This window comes from Choloepus didactylus, chromosome 5 (genome assembly GCF_015220235.1).
Source record: "Choloepus didactylus isolate mChoDid1 chromosome 5, mChoDid1.pri, whole genome shotgun sequence".
NCBI classification, from domain to species: Eukaryota; Metazoa; Chordata; class Mammalia; order Pilosa; family Megalonychidae; genus Choloepus; species Choloepus didactylus.
In genome coordinates, this window is record NC_051311.1 from 107,640,284 (window position 1) to 107,658,082 (window position 17,799).

The window sequence follows — 17,799 nt, forward strand, 5'->3', positions numbered from 1 at the left end:
CTAAGGAGGATGAACTTTAGATGTACAGGTTCTCAAGAGATTAGCTTGAGAAAGTATATTGAACATCTTGTGTAGTGATTTTCAGAGCTGAGGGGCTTGAATATCAGAATTGTGGTGGGGAGGGAAGAGTATGTTGTTTGGAAAAGCACAGATAACATGCCTGCTGTTTCCAATTACGGAACATAATAACACTGATCGGAATTTTCTGGCTGAAGCGGATATGCCGATGGTCAAGTGAGAAAGTTTCATAGAAGGTTTGGGCAAAAAAAATGTTGAAATCTGGTCCCACCCATTCATTTAAACATTGTGAAACAAGGAGAGTCCCAGAGGTTAACCAACTTACCCAAGGTCACATAATAACGTAGAATTGATACTATAGCTTATTCTCTAGAGTTCTAATCCTGTGCTTGTCCCACTATGTGAATACTTCTTGCCACCCTACAAAAAAAGTTTATTAGCCAAAATGAAGTCTTGTTCCAGTGTTGTGGAATCCACAGCAAGACAGCTTTCTTGTGACAAAGATTGTAAGCAGGGACGCCCATTTGCTTACTTCCTGCCACTCCATCTGTTCTTTTCCCTAAGTGTAACATGATATAGTACTTTAATGGTCTTTACTGGCTGCACTGTGCTTCTCAAGATTCAGAAGCTAATGGCAAATTTGTGTTACAAGGAATTATGGAAAGGTCTTGTAGAAGCTACACATTACATGTTAGCAGCAAGTAGTTGTGTTTTTCTGGTCATTTTTCAAACTTATTCCAGTGGCGTCATTGAATGCTCTGCTTACCTTCATTTACCTAGTATATCTTCCATTGAATTGGTTTTCGGGAATGTAATTTGTTACAGAAAATGAAGTATTATGCATGGTTTAAACCAAAGTGGTCTATGTTACCCACTGTTTGTAAATACTGAATTTTTTTTTTCCTTTTTGAAATTGTTTCTTAGCATTATGGTGATTCTCCATCCATCTTTTCTGTACTGACTCACAGGTTTGCTTGCTGGGACATTGAGTTCAATGCAGCAAGCATTTTTTATGTGCTTATTGTATAGACATCTGGAAAAGATAAAAAGAATGAAGGGGGAGAGTTAATCTATTATTTAAACTTTGGAATAGGTGGATGAGAGGCTGGAAATAAGTTGCTTCAGAGGACAGGCTATCTCTGTCTTCTTCCTATGTAGGGCTGACTGTCTTATCACAGTGACTGACTTGTCACTGGCACTGGCAGCTGTTGGCCTTTCCAGCTAAGATGTTCTTTTCTCCTACCTTTTCTAGCCTAGCAGCTCCTTATCTTCCTCTCAAAGCCCTGTCTTATTTTAAATGAGTGAAAAGGATCATGGACACAGTTATCCCTGTTGGGGAGACTAGTAGAGTGATTTTCAAGAACCAAGAGATGAATGGAACACAAGTCTCACTTGTCGTTTAAGCTATAAAGTTTGGAAAGTTTGTGACCTTAAAAAATAAAAATACAAGAAGGCTTTTCATTTTCTTTAAAGACTTATCTATCTGCCAGAGATATCCAACAGAATGACCAGAACAGAACATTCTGCAAAAATTAATTATAAGACCCCCTTCCATATTAGGACTTAGGTGGGCAAGGAGATCAGGAATTAAAATAATTCCTTGTCTTTTTTAAATGTGTTCTTTCTCATCCCTTGCTTTGCTGGTAAAGGGCTGGTGGGAGGAGAATTGGAGACATAAGGGAAATTTGTAGCATGAGTTCAAGGGAAGACAATGTGGAAGCTCTGGAAGAGTTGTATGAATTCAGTCCGAGAAATGATCCACAGTACCATTCTCCTTTCTCCTCTTATTTTCACTTACACTTCATGCTTCTACAAGCAAATGAATGAGTTTCACATTTGTGATAAACGATGGATCAGACCATTTACCAAAATGGGTTCTCAGATATTGAAGAATGACAACAGGACTCCAGTGAGAGGTTTAACCAATACTGCATTTGTGGAAATTCTGGGGAGCTTCCCTTACTTTCTCTGTCTGTTAAATTTAAAGTGCAAGTGAGGAAAGGAAAGGTATGAGAGAGTATACACACAGACACACACACACACACACACAGACACACATACAACTCCATACATATATGGTGTCATAAAAATAAAGAACAATTTGGAAGGGAAGTCATCAAATTGTGGTTATCTAGCTGCTTGGATTGCAGTGGATCTTAGTTATTTGTGTTCTATTTCCTGAAATTGTGAGACCTAAAAAAATGTTTTATTTTCATAATCAATGGAAATGTTATTCCTATTTAAAAAAAAAAAGTAATATAAAGTGTAGTTAAGTTTTTGGTGTTAACTGAACATGTTGCTAATTTACAGTTACGAGACTTCACCTATGATAGCACTTGCATATGAAGTTTCTGATGGAGCAGTGGTGTTTTCATTGGACATCCGGGATCAGCTTTTCTATGGGAAACAAAGGGCGCTGAGAGGATTAGAGGATGGACTGTGGTTAATAGAGGGTACTTGTTAAATCCTTAGTATTTCCAGACACCTCATTAAGGAAAGGAGAAAACTAATTTTTATGAAGTGCCTGCTCTTTGCTGGGTACCTTGCTGGGTGTTTCACATGTCATCATCTAATCTTTGCAGTATCTGTGTGATATTGGTCGTATTATCATCATCTTAGCCATGAGGGAAAACCCAAGCAAGGTCACAGGCAAGCAGAGACAAAGCCTACAACTCAGATCTTCCTGACCTTGTCCTTTTGACTTATTACAGTGCTAATTCTTAATTTGCTAGGTGCCAGGCAAATTTAGAACCTTATTTTATATATTTGCCAACAGTTGCTATTTTGATCCTATGAAACCATCATTTGAGATTTTTGCGGTACTGTCAGGCATCTGACTTCATTTTGTTTGTTCCTCTCAAACAATCCCCAAGGATACTCAGTGCTACATGAGACTCGTGAAGGTGTTATGAGGGGTTTCAAAGAAGTCAGCTTAAGGGAGGGAATGTTCACTTAATAGTGAGCTGTACAAAAGAAGGCAATGAAGGTATGTGCCAAAAAATAATTTGGAAATACAATTTAGGAAAGTGAAAGCAAAAAGGAAGTGGTTTAGGAACAAGTATCACAGATTGACAAAAGCAGAAGGCACCAGGAAAGGCTTTGAAACAATAAGACATCTACACACACAACCGTGTGTACATATGTTGTTCTGGTTTGCTAATGCTTCCCTTTTGCAAAATACCAGAAATGGATTGGCTTTTATAAAGGGGGTTTATGTGGTTACAAAGTTACAGTCTTAAGGCCATAAAGTTTCCAAGCTAAGGCATCAACAAAGGGTACCTTTACTGAAGAAAGGCCATTGGTATCCAGAAAACCTCTGTTAACTGGGAAGGCATGTGGCTGGCGTCTCCTTGCTCCCAGGTTGTGTTTCAAAATGACATTCTCCAAAGTGTTGCTCTTGGGGCGTTTTGTTCTCTCTTAGCTGCAGCTGCTCTTCAAAATGTCACTGTCAGTTGCTCTTGGGGCGTCTGTCCTCTCGTAGCTTCTCTGGAGCAAAAGTCTGCTTTCAATGGCCACCTTCAAACTGTCTCTCACTTGCAGCTCCTTTCTCAGCTCCTGTGCATTCTTCATAGTGTCCCTCTTGGCTGTAGCATGCTCCCTCCTTCTGTCTGAGCTTATATAGTGCTCTAGTAAACTAATCAGGACCCAAGCTGAATAGGCAGGGCCACATCTCCATGGAAATTATCTAATCAGACTTATCACCTACAGTTAGGTGGGTCACATCTCCATGGAAACATTCAATCAAAGAATTACAATCTAATCAACACTGCCCACACAAGATTGCATCAAAGATAATGGCATTTTGGGGGACATAATACATTCAAACTGGCACACATGTATACACACACAATTGGCATCAGTGATCGCAAAAATTGGTGCCACCATTAATAAGTGGCTAGTATGAGCACTTTATAATGCGAAGGGAATGATTAGGACCAGACCTAACTTTGTAAAACATGTTTATTCTTCTGTTAGGGTCTGCATTGGATGAAGGTCTGCACGTAAGAGTGAACAGTGATGTGACATTTTCTGATTCGTCCTGCAGATCTTTCATAGGTATACCAGACAGCCTTACTGCTGATATTGGTTTTGCTGGGGAGATTTGTACAGTGATGGAAATTTCCCCACCTGGTTTTATAGAGACCAAAGAATTGCTGTTGTGTTCATAAAGGGTGTTCTGCTGTTGTGTTATTATTTAGTTTGCTTATTTTAAGGAGATGAGATAAATTGCAATAGATTCTTAAATTTGTGTCTTCTTCACTATGAATAGGGCAAGTGAGTTTGGTCAGAGGTCATATGAATTTGTGATAAACCAAAAATTTGCATTAATTATATTCTAGCTCTAATATTTCAGCTCAGTAATCATTAAGTTCAGTCCTTTTTTCCTTCAGAAAGTACATACTTAAATGTAACTCATAGACACTCGTCACACTGAGAGAGAAGCAAGTTTCAATTTTAAAAGTAGTAGACATATTAATATTTTAGATTAATTTTGTAGCTTTATCTGAAAATTGATTAATAACTATTAAATTTTATTCATTATAGTCAATTGATGGTGATATTCTGCATCCGCTGGGACTTAATTACCTCTTACTCAGTAGGTTAAACTTGTATATATAAGAGGTATTTATTTTCACAGCTCTGAATTTGAAGGATAATAGTAGTTAGGAAAAGCAACATATCTCATCCTATCCTTAGAGTAAAGATCCTGGATGTGAACGTGACTGAGGTTTTGTTCTCCTTAGTGTAGGGGCTGTGGTAGGGAATCCTTCTGGACTTGGACCTCTGGCTAGGCTGCTTGGGGCAGAGGCTTGATTCCCTGGAAATGAGGAGGCTTTTCTTTGTGCAGAAGAGAGGCAAGAGCAGTCTCTGGAACTTTCTAGTCTGGAAGCCAAAGTCCACCTCCCTATTAGAAGGCAGAAAATCTTGTAAGGATGTTCCGGTTTGCTGATGTTGCCAGAATGCAAAATACCAGAAATGGATTGGTTTTTATAAAGGGGATTTATTAAGTCACAAACTTACAATTCTGCAGCTATATAAAAGTGTCCAAATCAAGGTATAAACATGAGTATAGCTTCACTGGAGGAAAGTCATTGGTGTCTGAAAAACCTCTGTTAGCTGGGAAGGCATTGTGGCTGGCGTCTGCTCGCTCCCAGCTTGTGTTTCAAAATAGCGTTCTCCAAAATGTCTCTAGGCTTAGTTTCTTGGGGCAAACTCTGGGCTAGTATCTCCAAAGCATTAGCAAAAATCTGTTTTCAACAGCCATCTCCAAAATGTGTCTATCAGCTGCAGCTGCTCTGTGGTCCTTTTGTTTGTGAGCTTTTATAGGTTGCCAGTAAACTAATCAAGACCCAGACTGAATGGGCAGAGCCACACCTCCATGAAAATAATCTAATCAAAGGTATTGCCCACAGTTGGGTGGGTCACATCTCCATGGAAACAGCCTAATCCAAACATTCCAACCTAATCAACACTAATACGTCTGCCCCCACAAGATTGCATTAAAGACCATGGCATTTTGGGGGACACAATACAGACAAACCAGCACATTAGGCATGGTTGTAGGGAAAGTCAGTAGTCTGCAATAAATCTGGATGGCTCTTACATTTTTTCTGCCTCAGGTAATGAAGTTTTGGACTGTGAAGTATATATTGCAGTGTAATTTCTACTAAAATCTATTCCATCACCCATCTCCTATTGATTTAGCATCTTGAAAGATTTTACTAAGGGAAAGGTAAGTGTTTCCATGCTATTTTCACAGAGCTGCTGAGTTAATGATTTTGGTTTTGTAATTGAAAGCATAGTAGTCACTCAATATTAATTTTTGTTGACTGAGTGAATGGATGGATGAATGAATTCTCTTAACATTATGTAAGCAAGTATTGCATTATATCCTTGCGCTTTAAAACTACCTCCCTTATATTTTTAAGGCATTTGAATGACAGAGATTATTTTATGTAAATCTGGTGAAAAATTCTTGGACATCAGTGTTTTTATCCCATTTGCTTTAGAGTTTGTTTTCCTCTTGATCCTTTTAAATGATTTAACAGAAACATTTTCTGGGGGAAATTTCTGTCAGAAAATTCAGTGAGCCCCTTATTTGAGTCTCTTCTTTTTAATCCATTTTTCTTCAAAATGAAATGGTTATTTAAAACCGGAAGTGAAAAAAAGGTCCATTTTCAATTAAGCAATGTATAGAGAAGCAAAGATTGTTTTTGCTAGTTTGCTTTTCTGATGCCACTCGTGTTTGAATACATTTCTGTGCCAATTTGAATGTATTATTTCCCCCCAAACGCCATTATCTTTGATGTAATCTTGTGTGGGCAGAAGTATCAGTGTTGATTAGATTGTAATTCTTTGAGTGTTTCTGTGGAGATGTGCCCCACCCGACTGTGGGTGATGACTCTGATAGGATAATTTCCATGGAGGTGTTACCCTACCCATTCAGGGTGGGTCTAAATTAAATCACTGGAGCCATATAAATGAGCTGACAAACAGAAGGAACTCAGCGCAGCTGAGAGTGACATTTTGAAGAGGAGGTACAGCCAAGAGGGACACTTTGAAGAAAGCATAGGAGCTGCAGATGAGAGACAGTTTGAAGATGGCTGTTGAAAGCAGACTCTTGCTCTGGAGAAGCTAAGAGAGGACAAACACCCCAAGAGCAACTAAGAGTGACATTTTTGAGGAACTGCAGCCTAGAGAAGAATGTCCTGGGAGAAAGCCATTTTGAACCCAGAACTTTGGAGCAGATGCCAGCCACGTGCCTTCCCAGCTAACAGAGGTTTCCTGGGCACTATTGGCCATTCTCTAGTGAAGGTACCCGATTGTTGATGTGTTACCTTGGACACTTTATGGCCTTAAGATTGTAAGTGTGTAACCAAATAAACCCCCTTTTATAAAAGCCAATTCATATCTGGTGTTTTGCATTCCAGCAGCATTAGCAAACTAGAACAGTTTCCAACAAACGTTTTCATAAATCTTTTTGTAGTAAACTATATTATTCGTATGACAAGTAATAGGCATCACTCAGTGCTAACCTTTTATTAGAAATGTATGTTTTCATTTCAGTTAGTATAATATCTATATGAATTTTTCTGAAAAAATAAATAAGCACTGTTTCTTTCTTCCTCTTGGTATTCTCCTTGGACACTGTTCTGTCACTAAGCCAGGATGGCAGTTTAGTAGTCTAGTTTGTATGCATTAATAGCTGTTCTGTCAAGTCATCACTCAAATAGTGCACTCAGGTAGCTGGTGTATGTGAAAGGACTCTCTCTTTCCTGACAGCAGTCCATTCGGTGTATTTCTGCTGGATTAATCTTCTAGACGCTCAGCTCCCATTACCACTGCCCCCCCCCCCCCGCACACTTTGTATAAAATTATAATTAAACTCCATAAGAACTTGAAAACTGGGGACCCAAATCTTTCATTCCAACCTTGTCCCCATCTCTTCCCTTCAGACTTTTGCTTTTCAGCCAAAAGAAACTACAGGATTGTTCCCGTTTATTACTCTTGTACTTTCCCTATACTTAACTTCCTTGCATTTAGAATGTTCCTTTTTGTTATGGCACATCCAAAAGTTCTCCAAGAGAGCCCAGATGCTACCCCTATCATAAAGTTCCCTACTTTGCCCTTGTTGGGAGCTAACCCTCCCTCCTCTTCGTTCCCATGGTATTTCAGTTGTTACTCTCTTGTGGCCCTTATATAGATCTATAGGAGTAAAGTTATTTATTCAACTCTTCTTACCCACTTGAGTGTAGAACTTTTGCATGAAGGGAAGATTCTTCTTTGAGGTGACACATTCTGTGCTGTTGTTGAGCATCCTTTCAACTAGCTTTGGGAACATTTGCACCAGACCATCTCAGTTTACCAGAAGGAGCTCACCTGCACGTTCCCTTCAGAATGAGCACTACTTCGGGGTGCTTTCTAAGGGATAAATAAACCTGTGTATTTAGGGAAAAGATAAAAATGTGTCAGTTGCCCAGTCCTCCATGCCAGGTTAGTTCTGTGAACTGGGCAGGGGATAGCTGTGGCCAGCTGTGGTGTGAGCAACCATCACCTGGTGTATAGCCTGTCCTAGCATTGGTTTTATGAAGTGGTTCATCAGGAAAGAAGTGAACATCACTTGACTGCACACCAGTCTCACATTGGGGCTCAGCCTCTGCAGATCCTTCCCTGCTATTTCCCATTTCTTTCCTTTCCCCTTGTCAGGAGCAGTTTGTTTTCTGGCTAGTCCCCGAGCTGTTATGTGTGAATAGGGGAGGGGTGAGCAGGGCCTTATTTCTCATTGCCATCTTTCCTTGCAAGACCCAATCCATATGAGGTTTTGGGGGTTAGGGGTAGTGGGGTGGGGAGGTCACATTTATTTTTGGCTCCATCACTTTATCTTCCTTAGGGATGCAGGGCTTGTTATTGTGCATATGAAAACATTTGTCTAGGCATGTCCTAGTGAGCCATGTGAAGTTATTATTCTTGGATGCTTATCCACTCCATAACTACGTGTAGTATGATTTTTGCTTGTATTATTAGAGTAGTAGAGTCTTAAAAGCCTTCCAGTACTTACTGTACCCTTCCACATTTTCCAAGGTTAGGTAGTCACAAACAGAACTTAAATGCACAATAAATAATTGTTGAATGGATGAATAAGTAGCTTGTTAAATAGATATCTGCCTAAAAACAAATTAGAGATAAAAGGGATTTTTCGAAACATGCTTTCATTAATTTTTATTAGCTGCATTTATAATGTAAAATAGGTTTTCTAGGTAAAAAAAATTTTTTAAATAATGGGTATAAGATAAAAAGGTAGCCCCCAGCCTACCCCCACTCTATCCCTTGAGTTCTGTGTCAGAGGGAACCTCTGTTCATAGTTTCTTTGTCAGGAGCTGCAAGTCTTTTATGGAAAGGTGAGTTGTATGAGCAGGAGCTATTCTCAGGACCAGTCACAAGTGTTCCTTTCCCAGACACTAAGAAAAGCCCTTCAACCATCATGATGTTTGGGCTTCAAAGTTTTAGGAGACACACAGTTCCCTACCAGATGAATGTGTGGTCAGACTGTTCCTTACTTCAGTGCCTTTGGCTGGCAGTGGTGGAGAGAGATATGCAAAATTTCTGGGAAATTTGTGACCATAGGGAAGAGATCTATTTTTCCTCCTTTTTGTCATGTTCTTGAATAGCTGATTATTGTTACTGTTGTTATTTTTATTTTAGCATCAGAATAATCAGATGTTACCTTGTTAGTTTAGAAACTATAAGGTATTTAATGTACAACTAACTTACCTTTTACTTTATTCATATAGTTTTCATAGTAGATCATACTTTTAAATGTTTTATTTTTAATCACTTGTACAGTGTTACATAAAATCTAGCACTTGCATAAGGTTTTGCCAGTTTCTAAGAGGACAACAAAGACTTTAATGGAGATAATATGAGACTCAAACAATTTTTAAAAGTTTTCTTTTTATTGTACTTGTGTGACTTCTCTAGTGTCAAGGAAATTTGGGAGTCCTTATTTTCAGAAAAAGTTTGGAGGAGTATCTTCTCAATCTTGTTAATTGACAGTTTGCCCCATGTAACACTGCATAAACAGTTCCTTTTTTTATCACAGGCATCTGAATACTGAATACTTGAGATAAGTCACTTTACCTTTTATATGTGTATTTGTTTTCCCATCTTACTTTGCATTTCCAAATATAGAACAGTTTCTTTCAAATGCTGCATTAGCCCTAGTAACATGAAACAGGAGAGAAATGAGACCACTCAGAGGCTGGGCTTTGCCACACATGGTTGGATGATGATCTTTGACTGAATCCTTAATTTCTTTGCTTAGATTAATTACCTTGTGAAAATCCTGAACACTTGAATGGTGCTGGAGGGGCCAGGTATTGTTTTATTAGCAGGTGAGCATTACTGGACTCAGGCTGAGGAAGAGCACTGGTGGGAGGGGCAGTGGGACTCAGGGTAATAGTGACTGTCCCGTCCGTGGCAGGGCCTGCTCAGGGCCAAGCTGAACCCAGGTTCCCACCAGCGCCCCCCTTGACACACGGCACCATGAAGGGGGTTAAGGCCTTGTCCAGGTCTGGGGGCGGCTGCTGAATTTCGTCCTGGGCAAGCCAGGGGTGAGGGTGACATGACCGCCTTAAGGTTCCCTGACTCTGGTGGTCTGTGCTGTTTCCACTGGATTAGGCTGTCATTTGCCATTTTTATAGAGTTGTCTTTGTTATCAGTCACATGAAGTAGTGAAATGTTTGAAATTTCTGACAGGGCTTTACCACTTAATTGGCTTCTTATGAAGTTGAGTTTCCTAATTGCAGGCTTTTAGGCACTGGGACATGCAGCCATGGCAAAGAAAATATTTTTTTCTTTAAACTTATCTTTATTTGTGTAAAAGAATGCAATAATAGTGGTTTAGTATTTTCTGATAAAGAGTAGGTTGGTTAAGCTTAGTCAATCAGCAATAAGTAATATGATTGAAATGTGGTTTCTTCTTAACAAGAAGATATGTGGGACTTGGTGCCAAATCATACATCCTTTTTTATGGCACACTTTGCAGTGTTTCTGCTGACTGTGCATGTAACCCATCTGCAGTAAAGTGCAAAATACTTAAAATAAAGCAAAACTTTTTTTTGATGTAATCAGCTTAGTTTTCAGCCAGACAAAAAGCAACTCTTCTGTTGTCAAGTCTTCTCGAAGCCCTCAGTCCATAAATCATTTCTTTTCTGTCTAACGACAATTCATGTAGCATAACCACCATGTTGCTTAAGCAAGTTTCATTTCTGCAGAAGTTACTAGCAGGGTGTTAGCATTTGAGAAGAACCACACATCTAGCATTTATATAGTACCTGTGTATGTATGGGTCTTTGCAGTAGCAAATAGAAACAAAATTAGCAACAGCATTGACAGGTGGCTGATAGGTTGTTTACAGGGTGAACTTTGAGTAACTGTTGACACTAAGACAGAATCTTTTACGTGGAGTAAATTCATTTTAATGCAGGGAAGTTAATATTTAGATGGGGAACAGTTTCAACTGCTTGAATTAATGTGTGATATGAGAGCAAATTAGAGGCTGGCTGATACAGGGCCCGCAAAGAACCAAGGTAGAAAAAGAACCTCACAATGCAAGGGCTTCCAACAATACCCTTATGAGGAGGGAGTAGTAGTAAAGAGTCACACTGCCCGTATAATGACTCATTATTTTAGTTGTTGCATGCGTATTAATTGTGTGACAAAACATCTGTGTGCCTATTTTATAGTGTTGTTTCAGTTCTGTTCAACTAATCCACTTGCAATAAAGAACTTTTTCAGATTTTTTAATTATAAAAGTAATGTATCTTTATTATAAAATAATTCAAATGATACAGAAAAGTACATGTAGGAAATTAAATTGTTTCTATGATCTTTCCCCTCAGCTACAACCATAGTTTGATATGTAGATTTTTCTATGCAAAGTCATTTCTTGGCCATTCAGTGGCAGATTAACTGGTTTAAATATTAACAGTAGTTAAAAAGTAGCAATGCATTTGTGAGAAAGCTAAAATTGCTTTGAACCATGAAAACTCTTGAATAGGTTGAACTATGCAAAATTGCTGGGTTAATAAGTAAAAAATGTCAAAATTGGCAGTTTCCTGTGGTTAAACTCTACTACCAGAGGCATTTGCTCTTTGATGTGGGTTAATGAGTAATGCGTGTGGTCATGTAAGGCTGCTATGTGGATAGAGCCCCTAGCCTGGCTACACTAAGTGGTCTCTAGCCAGATACAGATGGCAAGGGGGAGTGTTCATGGTTGTAATTTCCAATGCCACATTTCAGGTCCGTGATATTGGAAAAATTAGTGGGGAGCAAAGCAAGAGTAATATGCATTAGGGATAGAATTTTTGCCCATCTGAAAATTGAAAAACTCTACTAAGAAATGAGCAACAATGGCTACAGTTCTTAGGCCATAAACATGTCCAAACTAAGGTATCAAGAAGAGGATACCATCACTGAAGAAAGGCTGATGGCATTCGGAACACCTCTGTCAGCTGGGAAGGCACATGGCTGACATCTGCTGGTCCTTTGAAACTGTTTCTAGTTTCAAAATGGCTTTCTTCAAAATGTCTCTGGACTTCTATCTCAACTTCTCTCTCTCAGCTCCTGTGCATCCTTTTTATTCTCCCAGGGCATTTCTCTCTAAGCTTCTGGGGGTCCTCTCTTAGCTTCTCTGAGCTTCATCTCTTAGCTTAGCATCTCCAAACGTCTTTCTGTCTGCATCTCCAAGTGTCTGGTTCTGTGTTGGCTCCCTGAGCTCTCTTAAGGACTTCAGTAGACTGATTAAGACCCACCCTAAATGGGTGAAGTCACATCTCTATGGAAGTAACTTAATTAAAAGTTAGTAACCGTAGTAAGTCTTCCCTCACAAGATTGCAATAAAGAATATGGCTTTTGCGGGGGACATAACAGATTCAAACCAGCACACCACCATATCAGACTTCTCAGTTAGATTGTCATTGAAACTTCATCCAAAGAAAATTATATATATATATATATGTATATATATATGTATATATATATAAAATGTGTTAAATATACATATACACATACATTTAACAAAATATAGTGTTAAATAAACATATACACATAAATTTAACAAAATTATTAATATTTTGGGGAAAATTACCAACATGTGGTATATAGAAAATTTGATGTTACATTTTTTTAAATCCTGGACAACTCCAGGCCTTTTTTAAACCCACAAACTGTTTTACACAACAAGAGTGCAATAAATACATAAGTTAATGACTACATAATATCATTTCTCATTGCTTCTACTTAAACTGCCTCTATATAGCTTTACCCAGCCTCTGTATTTCAAAAGAAGATATACCCCTACTTTCCAGTGCAAACTCATCTACTTATGCATACCTGTCCCAACCTTTCCCATCTCTTCCAATGTTTAAATTTATTTATTATACACTTTCTCCTCTTTTTAATTCCTCCCCTCCCTTTCTTCCTCTCTCCCTTGTGGAAACACGTCCTCTCACCACTGTTGACTCCTTCCCTGATGCAAAATTTTAAAAATCTCACCAACTACCAGGAAAATATTAACAGTTTTCAGTATCTGAAGAATTTTTTTATTTTCCATAAAAAAAAATAAACACATTTATACATATACAAAAGAGTCTACTTACAAGGAACTAAAACAGATTCTCACAATTGGGTTTTACATTTACCCTTTTTGTTACCCATACTGATTATCTTCATTTCTTCACACTCTTCCAAGCCACTCTCTCCTGTCTCTTCCTTTCAACCTGGAGAACTCCATTTAATAGTACTTGTAGGCCAGGCCTTTTTTTTTTGATGAACTCTCTCAGTTTCTGTTTATTGTGAATATTTTAAACTCTCCCTTATTTTTGAAGGGCAGTTTTGCCAGATATCTTAACTATATCACACCAATGATTTCTTGCCTCCATGATTTCTGGTGAGAAATTGGCACTTACTGAGGATCCCTTGTATGTGACAAATCATCATTCTCTTGCTGCTTTCAGAATTCTCTTTATCATTGGCATTTGATATTCTGATTAATATGATCTCAGAGTAAGTCTTTTGGGATTTATTCTGTTTGGAGTATATTGTGCTTCTTGGACATATGTATTTATGTCTTTCTTAAGAGTTGGGAAATTTTTGGCTATTATTTCCTCAAATATTCTTTCTACCCCTTTTCACTTCTCTTCTCCTGGGACATCCGTGAATTACATGTTTGTGTGCTTCATGTTGTCAGTTAGTTCCCTGAGACAATACTCATTTTTTCCTGTTCTTTGCTTTTTCTGTTCTTCTGATTTTGATTTTCTTGTCTTCTGTATCTCTGATTCCTTCTTCTTCTTCAAATCTGCTGCTGTATATGTCTAGTGTATTTTTAATCTCTGCTATTGTGTCCTTCATCCCCATAATTTCCGTTAAATTTCTTTTTATACTTTAAAATTCTTCTTTATGCTCAACCATTGTCTTTTTAATATCCTTTATCTCTTTATGCATATTTTCCTTCATCTCCTTGAATTGATTTAGGAGATTTGTTTGACTCTCCTTGATTAGTTGTTCCAACTTCTGAGTATCCTCTGAAGTTTTAATTTGTTCTCATCTGAGCCATGTCTTTTTGTTTCTTAGTATGGCTTGTAATTTTTTGCTGATTCTAAGCATCTGATTATCTTGATGAGTTAATTTTGATTGTCTGTTTCTCTCTCTTGTCTAGAGTTTTATTGTTGATTGGCTTTGTGTTAAGGCTCTTCTTTGACACTTGTTCCAACTTATTCTAGATCTTTAGACTAGCCCATGTTTAACTGTTCAGATTTTCTTGACTCCTCATCATCCGGTTCTTTCCTTGAGTAGATGGTGCAATTTTAAAGATTTCACTTGGTATGCAGTTGTTTCACCTCCAGAAGAGAGCTTCCTTTCCTCTGTTCTTTCTCTTGGAGTCTTGATCTATTCTGTTTGTTTTTTGTGGTAACTTTTCTTCCCAGCTGCTATTATTTGTTTAAATGATCTCGCTCACTCAGTGCTCCATTTTTTAGTTCTGATGCCTGATTTATGTTACAGCAGTTCAGTTTAACACCCCCCCCCCCTTTTTTTTTCTGTGAGGCTATTTTGCCTTTTGTTTCTTCCCTGTTAAGGTATCCCACCCTAGGGAGCCAGATGGTGTCAGTCCAGAAAGGTGGGTCACTTCAGAACTTTAGGTGGTCCAGTCAGGTGAAACTGAATTGAGCTATGGCACAACAATTCTTGCCACCATTTCCATCATGGTTTCTCTTTTTTTGTCCCTACTGGGGGCCCTTTTTCATGCAGTATTCCTCAGCAGCTTGTGTTCTACCCTGGGTATCTGTGGCCGTAGGCCCCTTTACGTGGATATGCGTGGCGTTCTTACTCACTGCCATGAGTCACTCTATAGTCTGTCCATGGTGGGAAAGACCCAGGTGGTGCTTCTTCTGTGCAGCTTACAAGCTGCATGGGATTGGGTAAGGGGGGAGGGGAGTGGGAGCAGACCTGTGGTCCAGGATGGAATTTTCCTACCTGATATTTTCTGTTTCTATGGATTATCATTTGTGGAGTCCTTCTGCAGTCTTTACTGTTTTCTAGGCTCTGAGCAAGTGATATTTTTCTTTTTATTCACTAAATCTCCAGGGAAGCATTTTCATGGAATGTTTTATATTACTATGCTGATGACATCGATCATTTTTAGTTTCTAATTTAAAGTAAGAAATGTGCAACTCTTCCTTTCACTTGAACACTTAGAGGCCATTGTGTGGTTGTTAATTGGGCTAATCTCAATATTTTTGCATCTCAGCAAATATGGAGGCAGTTAGATTCCAGATGCATGTCTATATCAAGGCATTGACAAGATGATGCTCTCTTCCTGAAGACCAGGTCAAGGCACCGGCAGCTTCTGATGGTCTTTCCCTTCTCCTCCAGGTTTTGTTTCTTTCAGCTTCTTGCTTCCATGGCTTTTTCCTCTCTCTGTATATATATTCATTAGTTAGAGTCTAGGAAAATGTCTCAATCAAGGCATCATCAAAGCAGTGCTTTTTCCCTCTGCCACATAGCAAGGCACATGGTAACATCTGCTGGGCTCTCCCTTTTCTTCTAGGTTTTGTTTCTTTCAGCTTATTGCCTCCATGGCTTTTCTCAATGTAAAGCTTTTTGATAGATATAAAACAATTAATGTGATATTTATAAAGTATTCCTAACCTGTTGTATTATTTCTGCATAGTCGAATGGCGTCTGGTGAACAAAAACCGTGTCTCTCAATCCTGAATGTGATTTCAGCTAAATTAAGTTTATATGATATTCATTTTGTGCCACATTTGTTTTAACCTTGTGTTTTGCATTAGCTGTGACCTCCTTTCCCCAAATACAGAGTTGACTCTGTGTATATATATGTGTATAAAGTAGGAAAAGCAAAACTGGGGTGAAGATACAATTCCATCTTTTAATCTGATTCTTTCATTTATTAGTCTATGGTTATGTGTATGTGTGCATATATACATCACATTAGATATCATAAAGGGGAAAGTCCAGAATTGAGCAGACTCATAGCATTTATAATTGCTCTTCCAGAACGTCAGTCAGACAAACAGCATGCCTTACTGAACAATGCATGAACTCACCCAGCTTACGGTACACACACGTGCCCTTTTCTCTGTCTAGACCATCTCCTCATATCTGACGTAGTCAAACAAGCAAACCTGTCTTTTCTCTGCATGCTCTTTTTTTTTTTTTTAGTTCTCCTTTATGATTCCACTCAGAATATTTTACCTATAGAAATATTCAGAATCCCCTAGCAAATCAATGAGATAGAATTTCTCAGTTGAAAGTAAGAAATTTCACTATTTGTAGTATAAAGGGAATTTCCACAGTCTTAGAACTATTTAGCTGTGGGCTTGAAGAAGAAGCGGATGTGTGTTGTAGTTGAAGCTTGAGATATGGTTGGCTCCTTGGATTTGATGGGTGGTAGTTCTTCCGGAAAAGTCAGGCAACAGCCCCTCCTCTGCACCCCACCCCACTGAAAAAGAACACACAAAAAAGATAACAGGAAAATCTGAATGTAGTCTTTCTACAAGCTGAAGGAAAAGTGAGTGAGAATGATTTGTGTGTACTTGTGATCTCTTTCTGTTCTAATGGGATGTCAAATAATGACCTAGAAAACCATCTATGTATTAAAGGTTAGCTTGTTTTATCATTCTTTCAATATATATATTCATATTCATATATTTTTATTACTATAGTGGGAATCTGATAAAATGAACCTACTCTGAGTTTCTTATTAACTCAAAATTTTATTTTAACTGTGATGGCGTTGGGGTTTTGGTGAAATCCATCTCTTCCAAGTTAGACTACAAACTTACATGTTTTTCTCGAGAGTGGGAGGCCTAAGTTTGAATATGATTTATGAGTGGTTATCTAAATCCTGCTGTCAAACTAAGGAAGACTCCTTGTGTCCTTCTATCCTTCTGGGACTTTGTCTTTGTCAGAGACAGAGTTATCTTTATGAACAAGAGTGTTTGCTCTGCTTCCATACTGTTTTGACATTGCAGCTCCAAAGCTGTTGTTTTGATTTTCATTCTCAACCCTAATTATAAGTCTTTTATATCACATCCAATTGTACCTTTTCAAACCTCGCTGGTGAAGTGAATTCAAAGTATTGCCATGTGTTTGCTTCAAATTTGGGGGGAAACCAAGCATGCTGGAATTACTAAAGCTAATGTTACAGGATATGTTTTGTAGGTAAACAATGAGAAAAAATGTGTGGTACATTTATGATACTCTTAGGATTAAGTGAAGTGTTATTCTGGCAGTGTTTGTCTAGAAAAGGGAGACATAGTGGCTCTAGTACTTGTAGACGTGGCAGCCAGGAGGCTCGCTGGCTTTGGTAACAGCAGGAGCTGGCTGGACCCATGACGGCTGCGTCAGCAGCCTCCAGTTAGTCAGGGCTGGCACATCCCTTCACGCGGGCGGGCATCACAAGCTGTTTCTGCCCTTTAATGCCTTTTCCTACCATTAGCTCTGAAGTGAAAGGATCTCTCCTTTTCATAGTATGAGTTCATTATGTTACTCCCAAAAGAAAGAGGGCTTGCTTTCAAATATATATACTGATTTTTATTTAACTGACTATGTGTTTTAAAAGTTTACATAAATATATTCTGAAATCTAAAAATCTGTAGTAATCCATTCTTATTATAATGAAATGTGGAGGTTTTGAAGCTTCATGTTGAAGTGGTCAGAAATATAATATTTTTAAAATGACAAAACTTTTTTCTGTAA

At 38.4% G+C, this 17,799-nt stretch overlaps 1 protein-coding gene across 5 annotated transcripts in view; it reads left to right on the forward strand.

Moving 5' to 3' along the window:
• The window catches only part of CDK14 (cyclin dependent kinase 14), a 678,858-nt gene that overhangs the window by 297,757 nt on the left and 363,302 nt on the right, over window positions 1-17,799 (forward strand). The window lies entirely within an intron of this gene.